The sequence below is a fragment of the Oncorhynchus clarkii genome, chromosome 5, assembly GCF_045791955.1.
Source record: "Oncorhynchus clarkii lewisi isolate Uvic-CL-2024 chromosome 5, UVic_Ocla_1.0, whole genome shotgun sequence".
NCBI lineage: Eukaryota > Metazoa > Chordata > Actinopteri > Salmoniformes > Salmonidae > Oncorhynchus > Oncorhynchus clarkii.
Window position 1 is genome coordinate 46,302,616 of NC_092151.1, and position 15,718 is coordinate 46,318,333.

General features: G+C 42.3%; 1 protein-coding gene across 1 annotated transcript in view; it reads left to right on the forward strand.

The window, feature by feature from the left end:
* The first annotated feature begins 6,732 nt into the window (after positions 1-6,732).
* LOC139408928 (zinc finger protein 462-like) overlaps positions 6,733-15,718 on the forward strand; it is an 88,411-nt gene continuing 79,425 nt past the window's right edge. Inside the window, exon 1 of the mRNA XM_071153395.1 lies at positions 6,733-6,875. The gene's annotated coding sequence lies outside the window, so the exon portion shown is untranslated. The remainder of the gene's footprint in view (positions 6,876-15,718) is intronic.

The following is a 15,718-nucleotide window of genomic DNA, read 5'->3' on the forward strand; positions in this document are numbered from 1 at the left end:
TACCAACACAGGATGTTTATTGGAACATTGTATCATAAGCTGTGGACACTCATGGTATACCTTTATTTTTTCAAAAAAGTTTCCCATAAATGAATCGATCCATTTTATCGAATCAAATAAGTGAATTCAATCATCCCAATCAATTATACACGGAAAAGGACAACACAGTATTAACCATTTGGATCCACAAGGAGGACCATATTCTCTGAGGTCATCTTCCAAATCTGTACCTTCCCTCTCCTCCCACACTCCCCTCCTACTGTTGGATGTACCTCCCACCCTCCCATGGTGGAACTATATGAATCCCTGACGTCTGTCTGTTTTTAGCTACATGCTCTGGAGCAAGGCCTGGCACTGAGGCACGGAGGGGGACGTGGAAACGGTTGGTGTTTCCCGGTGCAGCCTCTGCCGCGCTGCATCCCAAATGTCACCCTTTCCTCTTTTGTGCACTACTTTTGACCAGGGCACATAGGGCTCTGGTCAAAAGTAGTGCACTGTATAGGGAATAGGGTGCCATTTGGGACACAGCACTGGCCCTCCCATATTAATCAGATTTTCCTCAGCAGCCATATGTCGTAGCAGCGTGATAGACCCAACCACAACCAACTCACAAACCTGGCCTGGCTGCGTGAGTCTTTCACAAGGATCTCCTTCCAAATCCAAACACATTCCTATGCTATAGTGAAGGTCATGGGCTATCTTACGCCTACATGATGGCTCTGGAAGTCTATTCTTCTCTGTGGTAAAGGTGAAGAAGAAAATGGTACACTCAAGAACTAAAATCACAGAGAGCTCAAAAGTGGTGAGGATGAAGAGGTTGCCAAATGATGATCACTCACTTTCACAACAACAACAATCTTGGTGCCCTCATCGGTGCTTTGGACCGTATGGATTCCAGAATATTGCGTTGGCTACAGTAAATACAGGGAGCTACAGATTAGTTGGGCAGGATCCGTTGTGTGTGTGTGTGCGTGTGCGTGTGCGTGTGCGTGTGTGTGTGTGTGTGTGTGTGTGCGCGTGTGTGTGTGTGTGTGTGTGCGTGTGTGCGTGTGTGCGTGTGTGTGCTTGCGTGCGCAAGTGTGTGTGTGTGCGTGCGTGCGTGTGTGTGTGTGAGTGTGTGTGCGTGTGTGTGCGCATGTGTGTGTGTAATACACAGTCATTGTTTAATCTTGAGGAGCCTGTGTTGATACAGTATGTACAAGTCATGTGTTATGTGTTCTCCATCTGTCATCTGATGTAGCTTTGCCCCATCGATAGGAGAAACATACAGTTAGAAAGATATAGTGAGAGATATACCTAGTTCATATTATTATATCTCTTATAACAGTCAATTAGCATTAAATCCAATGCCACTAATTGAGATACAAGGTAGGGTACAAATGTCATGTAAAGAAAGATATTCACAAATAAACCACAAGGCACACAGAATCCAAAATTCCCCCAAATAATCTCAAATATAGGCTCAGTCTCTGAAACACAAATTAAAATGCTAAATCAAGTCTCTGTTTTGTCAACAATGTAATTTTCCACCAATAAAAGTAAATGTTTGATTAAATTATGTCCAACAATCCAGCAAGAAATCCAAAATTAGGCAAAAATCCCAATTAATCCAGTAGGTGTTAGAAATAGCCTCCAAAAGAAGTCAATAGTCCACAATAGGAAACTTATTTTGATTATCAATATCCTTTACAAATCTTTTACAAAGTTCTCACCTGTATGACATGATAAAACTATGCCTTTAAAGCCCCTATGCAGTCTTTTTAAGTTACATTTTTGAATCATCACTGTGTGTCTAATAAATCACTGTGTGTGTGTGTGTATTTAATGAAAAGAACTCGAAAATATATTTTTTATTTAACCGGGCAAGTCAGTTAAGAACAAACTCTTATTTTGCAATGACGACCTACCCCGGCCAAACCCTCCTCTAACCCGGACGACGCTGGGCCAATTGTGCGTTGCCCTATGAGATTCTCGACCGGCCGGTCGTGATACAGCCTGGGATCAAACCAGGGTCTGTAGTGACGCCTCTAGTCCTGAGATGCAATGCCTTAGACTGCTGTGCTCTTACTCGGGAGTTACCACTTGGTAGTTTATCATTTATTTCCCTGAGCCTCTTTGGCCATTGAACTGCTCATGTGAAGATACTTACATACACAGCCCTGATTGGCTGATATGATGGTCTAGAGCCCACCCCCTTACCCAGATGAACGGTCATTGGTCTATTATAATCAGATCAGATTGTGACGTCATGATTTGGGCCGAAAACTCCATCCCACCTAAACAGACTGAAATTCCAGCCATTTTTTCCAAATAGGTCTTACACACAAAAAGGGCATTATCATCCTTTTCACATTTTAAGAGTGTTATTTCGACTTCATAGTATGGAAATAAAAAACAGGAAAACGTATGGAAATAAAAAACAGGAAAACCACATTAGTAACTGTACTGCCCCTTTAAACTATCAACGTTTCCTAAGCTGCGTTCATAACATTGACTAAATAACTGCATTTGACTCGGAAAAATCCATTTGAATGCCTCTCCAACTGGTAATTACTAGTGGGAAACTCGTCTACCCACATGCTGAACTCCGATGTTGCATACTAAGGAAATGACCCTGTTAACACATTTTTGGCAGTAAAATGCAACAACAAAGCATTATTTATAGGAAAACAATCTATTAATATGTATTTTGAACACTATTGTTTGTTTACAAGCATGATAGCTGTCATTTTTGTTTATGGTTGACACAGCTTTTTTGCCATTAGCCAATCAGTGTTCTCAACGAGTTTAAAGCATGTGAATGCACACCACTCTTTTCTCCCAGTTTACAAGTAGTATTTTCAGAGTTTCCACTTATTATGAATGCAGCGTAGGTCACAATTTTCTTTTTTACAAGATGGAGTCAAGATAGATCCCCCCCATTTCCTGGCATACCCACTCCCTATATCAAGTCAAACCAGGTAGTGACTATGGGTGTGGCTAGGGAGTGCCCAAAGCGGAGCCCACAGCCTATACACATCTCAATGAGTGGATCTAAACCTTATTTTCTTGATTCCTTATGTCCTCTCTCCTTGCCTTCATGTCCAAACATATTGGAGGAGATGATTTGAATCGAGGAATCTCAGATCTCCAATGCGTTTTATGAAGGAGGCGAGGAGAGAGGACATGAGGAATCAAGAAAAGACAACTGAGACTCACCCAAGGAATCATATTTTTTGCTTATTTAATCAGGCAAGTCAGTTAAGAACAAATTCTTATTTACAATGACGGCCTGGGAACAATGGGTTAACTGCCTTGTTCAGGGGCAGAACGACAGATTTTGACCTTGTCAGCTCGGGGATTCAATCTAGCAACCTTTCAGTTACTGGCCCAACGCTCTGACCACTAAAGCTCCCTGCCGCCCCATACACACCTCAGATCCCACCTGTCACCTGATAGATAGGAGAAGAAAATATCTCCTACTCTTGTATCTGAGTTTCAGCTGTCAAGGTACCTGGATTTTATGACATCATCTTGAATTTATTCCATTCAGGCTCTGTAACATGACACAAATAGCATATTGAATGATGCACCAAGTGAGCGACAGACGGAAATATGATTTCCAGTCTGAATCATTCAATTCTATTCTTTATACAAAATACTGTATGGATGGCATATTTCAAAACTCATGAATGACATGAACACATTTCAAACCAAGCGTAATTAATGATAGTGTCACTCCCTGACCTTAGAGAGCTTTTTATGTCTCTATTTTGGTTTGGTCAGGGTGTGATTTGGGTGGGCATTCTATGTTCATTTTTCTATGTTTTGTATGTCTTTGTTTTGGCCGGGTGTGGTTCTCAATCAGGGACAGCTGTCTATCCATGTCTCTGATTGGGAACCATACTTAGGTAGCCCTTTCCCACCTGTTTTTGTGGGTAGTAATTTTCTGTTTTGTGTTTCTGCACCTGATAGAACTGGTCGTTGTCGTTTTGCTCTTTGTTCAAGTGGTTTTTGAAAATAAATACCACGCTGCGCTTTGTTCCACTCCTTCAACAGATGAGCGTGACAGAGAGGTTCAAGCAGCGAAGCTGGGTGAAACACTATCATATTTGTTTGCAAGATTGTAAAGGGCCAAGGGCCACACCCTATCATCCAATGCCATGCTATTTGGCCACATAGTGGAACTATAACAAGCAATTGAAAATGCTAACTTTGAAAGGTCACGCCCCTCGGTGTGTGAACTATAGTCCTGAAATTTGGTACATAGGTCCCTCTCCTCACGAGGAACACATTTGCCTGAAGGACCATTAAGGTCCGGCAAGATGGATTTTCCGCCATTTTGGATTTTGTGAAAAACACTAAAAACGCTACTCCTCTGGCACCGAATGACCGATCTGCAGAAAACTTGATACATGGCATACATGGCAGCTCTAAATTATGTTTTTCCAGGCTAGCATCTCAAACATGGCTGCTACTGACCAATAAACATTGATGTGGGTTTGGTCTGGCACATAAATGCATATTAATCAGACACGTTCATTTGTATTGAAACAACTTGATACACAGGTTCCAAACACTGTCAAGACTTAACATATGTAAGAACAATCAGATCCACTACAATGTGGTGCAATAACAGGCACATCTGTTTGACTCAGTCATGGAATTTGGCGCACATGCTCAGCGAAATTAGTCTACCTAACCTATGGTTCTGTTTGGCTTCATGGTTTACCCCTTTTTCTCCCCAATTTCATGGTATCCAATTGTCTTGTCTCATCGCTACAACTCCCGTACGGGCTCGGGAGAGACGAAGGTTGAAAGTCATGTGTCCTCCAATACACAACCAAGCCGCACTCCTGGTACCAGGAGATGCTGGTGCGCGATGAGACAAGGATATCCCTACTGGCGAAGCCCTCCCTAACGACTGGGCCAATTGTGCGTCGCCCCACTGTCCCCCCCGGTTGCGATGGAGCCTGGGCGCGAACCCAGGGTCTCTGGTGGCACAGCTGGCGCTGCAGTACAGCACCCTTCACCACTGCGCCACCCGGGAGGCCCTTGAACTAGAGTCTTGAGTTCTGATATTTAGCAAGCGTGGTAAGGAACTCAAGACTCTAGTCTGGTATTTAGTACAGAAGTCGCTCATCCTAGGTGGACGTATCCAATTTGTCCTGATTGTGGGGCATGTTGCATTTCTTTGTCAGGTATGTGTCAAATAATCTCTTGATATTATCCATCATAAAATAATTAACTTAACCAACAATTTTATGCACATGCTTTATGCACAGTAACATGTAAATTAAATGCTTTATTACATAATGAGAAAAATAAATAACCCATAATTAGCAGGACATTGTTTTAGGTGTTTATTATATTGATATTTAACTGCTTGCTACACTGACTGTACATTCATATTTGTATCTGGGGGTTCTGACACAACTTGGAACATGATATTGTAACTGAAGCAGTAAAAGAGCCGGACAAATTAACTTAGATGAGTTTCACTTTTGTTTACGTTCCCTTCAACTGGGGATGTAGTCTCTCTCTCTCTCTCTCTCTCTCTCTCTCTACACTAATAGAGAATCACAACAGGATGTCCCAATACTTTTGTCCTGGGGAGATTCTCAATTAAAAAAAGAAAAGTCCTTTCCTCGACGACTCTGTCCTCCTCTTCTCATGACCCAGAAACCGTGAAGTGGTTGAGGAGCGTGCCAATTAATTTATAGTCGAACAGAGGAGTGTGCTCCCCTCTTCGATTACCTACTTCGACAGAGGATGCACAAGAGTATCCTCCCGCCGGCGAGCGCAGAAGTTTTTAAAGATCCTCAACACCCCTTTTGAATCAGCAGTGTTCTCAAAGGAGAAAAGCATTTACACATTTAAAAATGATACGCTACTTATCCTTTTATCTGTAAAATGTCTTGCACAACTAACTGTCCCAGGGGTCCCACCACTGTAAATGTAAAAATGCCAGATGATGCACGAGTGGAGTTTCCTTCCATACATTTTGAATTTGTTTCCACGTTTCCTCTCCTTGTCTCCATTCCTCGATTACCTTTGACCTTTTTCAAAAGCAGGCGAGGAGAGGACAGAGAAGAGGATGCTAGGAGTTGAGCATCCAATTGAGATTCTCCCCTGGGCTTTACCTTTGTTTCCATCTTGATGGAGCAGCATTGACTAGATAGCCAGGGAGTACACTACTAGGCTATGGGTATCATCACAGACCTCATTAGTCATAATCCACCTGCTGTACCTTTTTAATTTTCTCTTGAATCTGTTTATTAAACCAGTACTTTATTACAAAATGAGATGGTGATGGGGAAGCCAATATTCTACTATATTCTGCCTGTCTATTCTATTCTCACGTCTTTCTGTCTCTCCCTTTGTATGGTATGTCGGTCTAGTATGTATGTGGGGATACACAGACAGCATAATTACCAAGGTTCAGTCTGTGAACTGCAGATAACCCTAATGACGCGTGCATATGGATATAATCCTTCTATATCCACGCAGTCGAGATGTTAACGACGTCCATTCAATCTGACTGTAGCCTACATGGGTTTAATTTGACTCAATGGAGGATGAGTTTCTCTGGGGATACACACGTTGATCATCATCTTGCTGTTCCTGCTCCTTTCCTGTCGTCTTATAGCAAACTCTTGTGCACCCTCTGGTGCTTGCTAGTCTCCAAAACTTATTTGTGTTGCCTGCTTTGCAGATTGTCTTCCTTGTCTCTGTGGTTGCTCATTATTCAGAGACAGGCGGATCTCAGGTCATCTGCAGCTGCAGCAACGGAGAAGCAGGAAAGATGGCGATCATCCATTAGACCGGACGCACGCATGAAATACAGGACAACTTTCAGGAAGAAGATCGCTTCTCCACTAGAAGAAGACATACCTGTGAGTTTATAACGCAATTTACCAGTTTGTTCAAGATCACGGCTCGCTTGGCTTCATGGTTCAGGAGCACGTCGTTGTGTGGTAGATGAAATACAGAAGCGAGCGCCTCGTGAATGACCTGCAAAGAGCTCATCTCGTTTTCTTGGTGTAGGACCAGACGTGGTGAATTGAGATAGCCAGCCAGTGCGAGCGAGAATAAACGGGTGAACGAACGAATAACGCTTGAGCTGGCGCTGGCACCCATTGTATTCAAAGTAACCTAGGTTCTTCTACCTACTCACAATATACTCCCAACCTCCCATTCGTTTAGCTTTCTATCTATCCGTCTTTCGTTTAGCGTTTTGTTGAACTAGTCAAACTGGACAAGGAGGGAAAAAAAGAGAACCGAGGTTGTGAGCTGCGTGTTTCAGCACTAGGTCGGGAGAGTTTTATTTTGGCATGTCTGGCCAGGGGATTTAGCGTCGGTCCCCCGTCTGTGTTGTGCGATTGCTTCAAGAAGAAGCCATTGCACGGATTGCTCTACCTCCTCTTCTAGCCCAGCCAGCAAACCAGCCAGCCAGAGCCGAGAGTCCAGCCTCCATTAGCGACAGTCTGGCTGGCATAGCCGCTGGTACACTTCCAGACACTCACTAAAAAGCCATAGCTTGTTCCCTCAATTAAAATCTAATCTGCTGGGGATTTCGTATGGTTCTCCTTATGATTTGATCTATCAAGCTACATGGCAGCTTCATGGATGAATTGCCACCTTTTTATTTTCAGTTTACACTTTAAAAAAAAAATGTATTCTTTGAGTCTGATCACCCGGGCTCTTGCTCTGGAGCTGTGAGCATAGCTGTTTTGGATGCGTATGCTGTCAGCCAGGGCTCTGAAGTCAGGTATGTCATTGTGGGGCTTCACCATAAAATGGAGGAAGGCAGATGACTCTCAGAGGAGAGCCTGGAGTCAGACAGGAGCCCTCATGGAAGAACAAAGGTTGACTTTTTTGTTGTTGTCCTGTACAGCAGCCAGTTTTGGGTTGTTATATTCAGTAGTTTGAAAGTTTTTTGGGGGGTACTTCCAAATATTTTTGTTTTATTTTTGTCGTGATTTTGAGAACTAGTAAAGGGGAAGTTTATCTTATTTTTTTACAACCTTCAGTTATTTTATTTATTTTCCTTTCCACCTGTTACATTATTGCCATTGATGTTAGGGAGAAATGGAGGGTGTTATTATTGGGTCCCAGTGGTAGGAAAGTCAGTGATGGCTTGGAGCTGACAATCGGAGGCGAGAGGACAGTCAAGACACACATGGATGAAATGGGGATTTTTAATGCCCCCCCCACACACACACGATGAGGAGTATGAAGTTGGGCTAACTCAGGAAAGTTACTGAGAGTAAAGTAGACACCTTTGAAAAGCAGTTTGCTACATCCCGACCATCTCACATTGCAGGCTGTGGTTATTCTACAATTTAGGCTTCAGTAAATTACGTAGACAGAGCTCTCCAAAGGGTAACAATTGACACGCTGTATTACACATTGTTTTGAGATTTAAAGTTGATTACAAATGTATGACACGTGTTTTGTGATTTAGAGTTTGAATACAAGGTGATACTTGGGCTATTAAGTAGTTTGTTCATTGATTTGTTATTTATGTACTTGTTCTCGGCATGTAAAGTACATGTAGTTCTCTTCAACCTCAGTTTAACTCTGTCGAACCTATCACTGAAGGAATGCCATTCCTTGTCACTCAGTCAGAAGAAAACAAGGTGTGCTCCTCCATGTGCGCCTGCCTGCCTTGAGTGCCTGCCTGCTTGCGTGTTCATGCTCTCCTACAGACTCACTCACACTGGCCACGGTGAAATCTTGCTGACAAGGAGACAGAGCTAGACACACTCTGCGACAACTGTGGGCTAGGAGGCAATCAAAATGGTGGCGCTAGTCTCGGTCTCTCATGTCATGTCAAGGGAACCAGTTTCTCAAGGTGGAGCTAGCTGGATGTTTGGACTGAAAATATGAAGGCTAGTGGTTGAGGAATGTGTTTCTCAGATCGCTTCAGAGCAGGTTCTTGTGTTTGCTGGGAAATTATGTTCTTGCTAGATATCTTGTTAGACTTCACATTGTAGTTCCTGTGTAATCTTTTACAGACACATCTTGTGCAATGCATAATCGCTTCCTCTCTGAAGGATACTGTTACAGCCCAAGTTACCTGAGTTATAATATACTATGATCACAATTCATCACTGTGCTAAACAACTTGTCATTTCAGTCCACTAGCAACATGTTTCCTTAGTATTACTTGCGCTAGAGAATTCTTGGATTTCCACAATAACTAAAATATAATAGATGAAAAAAAACATCTGTATTTTCCACGTTTTTTTAAATAACATCTTCCTGGTCTATAATGCAAAGACTAACTGATAAAACATCTCTTTGAAGTGAACTTCATGTCTATTTTTTACTCCCAAATCTCACTTTATTACACTACTACTACTAGCCCAACTGGTGGTTTGTTCAAGACCTCCACAGGTTGTGTGATTAGTTTACAACTATAGAGGTCAGAGGGCATGGCATTATTGAAGGATTTTTAAAATGTATTTTTTACTTCAGCGTTAATCCTGATATATATTTTGTTCGTTGTTGTACTCATTACTAATAGTGCAATGTTTAGTTCAAATATTTGTGGACTGCTGTAGCAAGGATCAGGATTAAGACACAGATAGCGCTACAAAGTCTCTCCAAATTAAACAAGGTGACTTTTAAGTTCCTATACAAGTATTGATATTAGGTAGATGTTTTATCCCTATTTAATTGTAAGCGGAGCCATTTATTTAGTTAGAGAGTTCGGCCAACTTTTAGAACAGCCGCCATGTTCGCACCTTTAAGCATTCCATTCATCCATTCATTATCAGTGTTTCTACGACGGGTTGGTCAAAACCCATACACTGTACATATATTCTATTGTGTTATTGACTGTACGTTTGTTTATGTGTAACTCTGTGTTGTTTTTGTCGCACTGCTTTGCTTTATCTTGGCCAGGGCGCACTTGTAAATAAGAACCTTTTCTCAAGAGGCCTACCTGGTTAAACAAAGGTGAAAAAAAAACACAAAAAAAAACAAGCATTGATAGGTTGAGACTCGTTTGTTTGACCTGACGAAGATCCGTTTCGGATCAAAACGTTGTCAGTGAATTGGGAGCTTAAAGAGTGTGCGGGCCTTCTTGTTCTTTACTGAGACGTGTTCAAAGCCATACTAAATAACCCGTTTAGCACGAGTAAGCCTATGACGCCATCATGGGAATCTTGTTTTCTGTTCCATTTGAGAAACCTCTGAGCATCCATGGGGTTTGTACAAACCTTGTCTGCCTTTTGACATTTGCAACAGTGTTTCAATATTGAAATTCGATCTCCAGTGTCCTATTGAGAATTAACGTGTCAGGACATCTTTTCTCAGCCAGTAGAAATCATGAATAAGCAAGAAATGTCAATACAAAAAGAGGTCAAATGAAATTAAATTCAGCTACTTTGCTGTTATTCTAGCTGCACTGTTTGACTTGGCCGTGTTAGCCATAGTTGGCTAGCTAGCAAGCAAGGGATAAGTGCGTTGCCAGGCAGCATGGCAACAGAACATTTAGAACAAACGACTGGGTCACGCCCATAGATATAGAACTAAAAGACTTCGCGACTAGGTAGCGTCTCTGGCAACCAAACTGATAGAATGAACTGCCAGCCGGATTGGCTAGCAACCATAAATGTGTTGGGATTAGGCCTATATTTTCATTGAGGGATGAAATAGTAGCCTATGAATACATTTCTCAAAATATTTTTATTTATTTAATTGGTAACCCGTTGTAGAAAAGCAATTGTACACTCGAGGTTGTGCAAAGCAACTTTTTTAGCACGGTTGTGCTTGGCACACCCTGATCTTAGAGAGCCTTTTTATTTCTCTATTTGGTTAGGTCAGGGTGTGATTTGGGTGGGCATTCTATGTTTTCTATTTCTTTGTTTTTGGCCGAGTGTGGTTCCCAATCAGAGGCAGCTGTCTATCTTTGTCTCTGATTGGGGATCATATATAAGTTGTCATTTTCCGTTTGGGTTTTGTGGGATCTTGTTTTCTGTATAGTTTCTTTGCCTTGCAGAACTGTGCGTTTTTTTTTTTTTTTGTTATTTTGCTTTTGGTGTCATCAAGAAAAAAAATGATGTACGCCTACCACGCTGCACCTTGGTCCCGTCATTCCACAAAGGAGAGCCTTTACAGTGCTGTACTCTGCGGATCGCAGCACAGCCATGCTAGAGAAATTGTTTAGCACGCCATCTCGTGTACAATTTGCTTTATTGGAATCTTGTGCATAGCATTGTTTACATTCTGTGAACTGCTATCGGTCAATATTGCCCATGGTGAGCTAACATGGCTGCCATGACATGTAGTGTCGTGTAAATGCATCATAATGCAGACACCTCATTGTCCCAACTTTCTAAACACATGGCTCTGGTTGTAAGGGATCTACTGTTGTGAACATTAGTCCAGTTCTTATAACAATCAGATATGCAACATAAAGATGGACGTTAGAGAACAGCTCAGAAACTTTGAAAAATGGCACAGCAGGATTTGAAGGTTAGGTATTTAAGGATTACGTCAGAAAGCCTCCATTTATACTGAACAAAAATATAAACACAACATGTAAAGTGTTATTCCCATGTTTTATGAGCTGAAATAAAAGATCCCAGAAATGTTCCATACTCACAAAAAGCTTATTTCTCTAAGATTGTGTGCACAAATGTGTTTACATCCCTGATAGTGAACAATTCTCCTTTGCCAAGATAATCCATCCACCTGACAGGTGTGGCATATCAAGAAGCTGATTAAACATCATGATTATTACACAGGTGCACCTTGTGCTGTGCATAATAAAAGGCCACTAAAATGTGCAGTTTGGTCACACAACACAGTGCCACAGATGTGTCAATTTTTGAGGGAGCGTGCAATTGGCATGCTGACTGCAGGAATGTCCACCAGAGCTGTTGCTGTTCATTTCGCTACCATAAGCTGCCTCCAATGTCGTTTTAGAAAATTTGGCAGTATATACAACTGGCCTCACAACCACAGACCACGTGTAACCATGCCAGCCCACGATATCCACATCCGGCTCCTTCACCTGTGGAATCGTCTTAGACCAGCAACCCGGACAGCTGATGAAACTGTGGGTTTGCACAACTGTAGAATTTCTGAACAAACTGTCAGAAACCGTCTCAGGGAAGCTCATCTGAGTGCTCGTCGTCCTCACCGGAGTCTTGACCTGACCTTGACCTGACTACAGTTTACCATCGTAACTGACTTCAGTGGGCAAATGCTCACCTTCGGTGGCCACTGGCATGCTGGAGACGTGTGCACTTCATGGATGAATCCTGGTTTCACCTGTACTGGCCAGATGGCAGACAACGTGTATTGCGTTGTGTTGGCCAGCGGTTTACGGATGTCAACCTTGTGAACAGAGAGCCCCATGAGGGCGGTGGTGTTATAGTATGGGCAGGCATAAGCTACAGACAATGAACACGCGCGCATTTTATCGATGGCAATTTAAATGCACAGAGATACTGTGACGAGATCCTGAGGCCCATTGTCGTGCCATTCATCCACCGCCATCACCTCATGTTTCAGCATGATAATGCACAGCCCCATGTCGCAAGGATCTGTACACAATTGCTGGAAGCTGAAAGTGTCCCAGGTCTTCCATGGCCTGCATACTCACCAGACATGTCACCCATTGAGAATGTTTGGGATGCTCTGGATCGACATGTACGACAGCGTGTTCCAGTTTCCGCCAATATCCAGCAACTTCGCACAGCCATTGAAGAAGAGTGGGACAACATTCCAAAGGCCACAATCAACAGCTTGATGAACTATATGCGAAGGAGATGTGTCGCGCTACATAAGGCAAATAGTGGTCACAGCAGATACTGACCGGTTTTCTGATCAACCCCCCTACTTTTATCCCCGTATCTGTGACCAACGGGTACAATATCTCTATTCCCAGTCATGTGAAATCCATAGATTAGGGCCTAATGAATTTATTTCAATTGACTTATTCCTTATATGAGCTGTAACTCAGTCAAATCTTTGAAATCGTTGCGTTTCTATTTTTGTTCAGTGTATTTTTTTTAAAAGGGAAGAATTAGACAACATAATGAATAGTTAGTGATGGTTTGGAAGTGGAGGAGGTAGGAAATGGAGCTCACACGAGGCAGAATGATGCACTCTACTGTAGGTACCTGGGGCAGAGGTAGAGACTGGAGAGAGACACACAAAAGCCAACTGAAATGGTCCAGTGAGTGCTTTCTTGACATGATGCATTGGCTCACATTTTTATATAGCAGACTACATGACCCTATTTCAGAAGTGCCCCTATGTGTCAATATTGGCCATTGAATGCGTTTTGACTTCTCAAAACACAGCTTCCTGCTTGTTGATGAACTTTAATTTGATTCAAACACTAGCTCACGTTACAGCTATTTCTATTCTGAACTTGATTTTGTCTTTAGGTGAATGGGCACAGGTCATGGTAGAATAAATTAAACTGGATAATGAGGTGGTTTTCTTGTGGAAATGACATTCGGGTTACTGTTGCCATGTTTCACTTCAGTGCCAATGGCGTCATCTTACTCTGTATGCTAACTTTGGAAGTGGTTATGAAATAACTTTGCTTAACTGTTTAAAAAAAATAAATGTGGTCATATATACTTTGCATTATAAAATACATTAGGGCCAGGGAGTTTTTCCCGGGTTATGCCAGCTTGTGGAAGGAGCTTCTTATGTGTTCTATCTGTAGAAACATTTGACACTATATATCATTTTGTGTGAAATGTTTTTAAGCATTTGGCTTTATGGAATGTGACGACTGCACTTACACTTATATTTTGAAATGATGAGGCACGGAAACAAGACACAATGTCCAGGGCCCATCATGGCACATCTAGGCCTATTTTGACCCAAATGGAAGAAGACCCATTGTGTGTGTCGACGCCAAGTCTTCTAACAAGTTACCATATTTAATCAGACTGATATATGCTAGCCACCAGCTTTAGCTTGAGGTCAGCTAGTCTGGTGAGTCTCATCCACAATGCTTCATAAGCTTTTCAAGCAAGACACAGTATTACTAACCCTGCCAGTTAACTCTGAGTTACTTCCGAGTTGTCTGTGGTGGAAAGAGAGAGACGCCTGGAGATGCCTGTTGCTGAGGCAGTCTGGTGGCAGGGCACAAGGCCGTCTTTGAGAGGGAACAGGAGTGGTCTTGTAGAGACGATCCACTGGCCTCAGCCTACGGAGCAATGAAGCTGTCCAACGGCAATTTTAAATATTTCAGGAGTTGGAATGGAGGCCCCACTGGTAAGTTAATATTAATGGGGCTCTTCATCTTTCCATCACAATTTGTGTTGCTCTTCAAGAGGGTGGTTCGGCTCACCTGAAGAGGGAGCGTTAGGGATACGTCTCCTCTACAAATAAGAGAGTCACAAAAAAGCTGAAAAGGTTTAATAAGACGTTCCAAAAGATCCAGTCCAGAAAGTCACACTTCTTTTTAGGCTTTCTAGTTTCCACCAGTAGGATCTATGTCTATGTCCCTCTCCGGTCATATCAAGACCTCTGGACCAGCTTGTAACCTCACCAAACATTGTAACTGTAGTATCTGCTATGTCAAGGTTACAAGGAAGATGACGGTATGGTGAATGTTTTGGCAGACTTACAGAGAGAAGGTCGTTTTGAGAAATTTGGCCTACACCTCATCAAAAGCAATAATGTTTTAAGATTAGTCATGCTCTTGTTTATCTTTACATGTTGCAGCTATATTAAAAGATTAAAGGAGACATAAAAAGAGACATAATTTACAGACCTTTGACCCAAGTCTAAAAATAGAGGACAGCCTTCAAAATTCTTCTGGTGTTGACCATCACTGAAGCGAGGTAGAAGAACCATGCACTTATTGAATGGTTTGATTCTTCAGATGACAGCTCTGAACGTAGTGGGCAAACCCCAACGCATGGAGAGAGAGAGTGAGCTGATGTAATCTTATAGTAATCTTGTAGTGGGCTAATCTTGTTACAACCTATTCACATCCTTTGTTTCATACCCATGTGGGTGTCTGTCAACAGAGACCAATGATAGTCACGCTTTGCGTAGTATGTGTGATCCCTCAAGGGAGAAATTAAATCTGTGTTCCTCAAGTCTATTTTGAATCGGACACATTGGTAGATTCAGATTGGCTTTGTAGATTCAGATCGGCTTTGTAACATTGGAAAAACGGTGCCAAACAGAGATGGGTTATGGACTGGCTGCATGGTTGTATTGTGGAACGCTGAATGCACCATGAGGTATGGGCCCTGGTCAAAAGTAGTGCACTATATAGGGAGTAGGGTACTATTTGAGACGCACAGTTTCCTTTCCTGAAGTAATTGTCTTTGTGGAAAAACACTTCCTGGTTACTCTCCAAGACTGTCCTTGGAGATCCTTCTTCTGTTTCTTTAACTCCACTTATTAATCCTTGACCCAGCACATTCCCTTTGGGAAATACAAAACCAAGCCATTTTGAAAGAAAGAGCCATAACTTGAGTTTTGCTTCAACCAGCAGACCGAGGGTTTGACTGGGAGTCTCCTCTCAACTGGTCACGAAATCTAGAATCTTGTTTTAAGGTCGGTGATCACTAGTCACCATTTTAAAGTTCTCATACATTTGTAAACGGGAACATGAGTGTTGCCATTTGCTCAGTTTGTTTGTTTCCATGCTGACCTTTTGGCCTGGGTCTTTGACCTTGAGGCCTTTCGACAATCACACCATTTGATAGAGATTCCTGGATTTCGAGAGATTTCTTGTGAC